Source organism: Chlorocebus sabaeus, chromosome 23 (genome assembly GCF_047675955.1).
Source record: "Chlorocebus sabaeus isolate Y175 chromosome 23, mChlSab1.0.hap1, whole genome shotgun sequence".
NCBI classification, from domain to species: Eukaryota; Metazoa; Chordata; class Mammalia; order Primates; family Cercopithecidae; genus Chlorocebus; species Chlorocebus sabaeus.
The window spans coordinates 72,501,326-72,503,380 of NC_132926.1; the positions used below are offsets into that span (position 1 = coordinate 72,501,326).

The 2,055-nt window shown below is 41.6% G+C and overlaps 1 pseudogene; it reads left to right on the plus strand.

The window, feature by feature from the left end:
• Positions 1 to 713: 713 nt before the first annotated feature.
• Positions 714 to 1,834, plus strand: LOC103244313 (dnaJ homolog subfamily B member 6-like; annotated as a pseudogene).
• Positions 1,835 to 2,055: the final 221 nt, after the last annotated feature.

The window sequence follows — 2,055 nt, forward strand, 5'->3', positions numbered from 1 at the left end:
AGGATCACTTGAGCCCAGGAGTTCAAGACCAGCCTGGGCAACATAGGAATACCCTGTCTCTACAAAAATTAAAAATAGCCAGGTGGCGGCTAGCACTTGCGGTCTCAGCACCTTGGGAGGTGGAGGTGGGAAGACCCTTGCCCCTGCGAGGTCAAGGCTGCAGTGAGCCATGGCACCACTGTACTCCAGCCTAGCTTAGGCTGGCCATGTAATCCTAATACTTTGGTAAGCCAAGGCAGGCAGATTATTTGAGCCCAGGAGTTTGAGACCAGCCTGGGCCACATGATGAATCCCTATTTCTACCAAAAAAATGCAAAAATTTGCCAGGCATGGTGGGGCACACCTGAAATCCCAGCTACTCAGGAGGCTGAGGTGGGAAAATGGCTTGAGCCTGGAAGGTGGAAGCTGCAGTGAACTGAAATCATGCCACTGCACTCCAGCCTGGGTGACAGAATAAGACCCTGTCTTGGAAAAAAAAAAAAAAAGTTTATTATTAATTTCTAATTTTACTGCCTTATGTTCAGAAAGTGCTATTGATATTATTTCAATTATTTGGACTTTACTGAGATGTATGTGTGTGTGCGTACATTTGTGTGGCCTAAGATATGGTAAATTTTCATGAATGTTCCCTGCGCACCTGGAAGTAAGACACCATTTGATGTAAGTTCTGTCTTATTTGTAATTTTGGACCTGATCCAGCAATCTGTTAAAGAATGATGTGTCACTATGAAGTTCTAGGCATGCAGAGACAGGCCTCACCCAAGGATATTAAAAAGGCATATTGGGCTGGGTGCGGTGGCTCATACCTGTAATCCCAGAACTTTGGGAGGCCTAGACAGGTAGATCATTTGAGGTCAGGAGTTCAAGATCAGCCTGGCCAACATGGTGAAACCCCATGTCTACTAAAAAAAATAAAATAAAATGCAAAAAATTAGCCAGGCATGGTGCCGTGCACCTGTAATCCCAACTACTTGGGAGGCTGAGGCAGGAGAATCGCTTGAACCTGGGAGGCAGAGGTTGTGGTGAGCCAAGATCATGCCATTGCACTCCAACCTGGGCGACAGAGACTCCATCTCAAAAAAAAAAAAAAAAGGAAAGGAAAGCACATTGGAAACTGGCACTGAAGTGGCACTCAGATAAAAATCTTGAGAATAAAGAAGAAGCAGAGAGAAAATGCAAACAAGTAGCTGAGGTATATGAAGTGCTGTCAGATGCTAAAAAACTGACATCTATGGAAAATATGGCAAAGAAGGATTAAATGGTGGAGGAGAAGGTGGAAGTCATTTTGACAGTACATTTGAGTTTGGCTTCACATGCCAGCGCTAATGATGTCTTCAGGGAATTTTTTGGTGGAAGGGACTCATTTTCATCTTCTTTGACAATCCATTTGAGGACTTTTTTGGGAATCCAAGGGGTCCCTAAGGAAGCAAAAGCCAAAGAATGGGAACATTTTTCTCTGCTTTCAGTGGATTTCCATCTTTTGAAAGTTGATTTTCTTCTTTTGGTACAGGATTTACTTCATTCAAGTCAGCAGGTCAAGGGGCCTCAATTTATTCTCTTTCACGTCATTTGGTGGTGATGGTATGGACAACTTCAAATCTATATCAACTTCTACTAAAATAGTTAATGGCAGAAAGATCACTATGAAGAGAATTGTCAAGAATGGTCAAGAAGGGAGTAGAAGCTGAATAAAGATGGCCAGTTAATGTCCTCACAAAAGATAGTAAGGAACAACTGCTGTGCTTGAATAACAAGTAATTCGATGCTCTCATTTAATGTTAAACTATAACAAGCACTATTTGAGGATTAACAGAAACAGTTTTTGAAGATTTCAAATGAACTCAGCTTTCAGTATAATTGCACCTAACGTACTTATAAACAGCTATCAGAGCCCCTATTTGTCGTAGACTTTTGAATTTATTGTTTGGACCACATATTAGGTTGGTGCAAAAGTAATTGCAGCTTTTGCCATTACTTGTAATAATAGGACCATTTATTCGGTCTTTAAAATTGCTGTGAATCTCTGCATGCGCTTTGCTTTAAAAACAAATACTC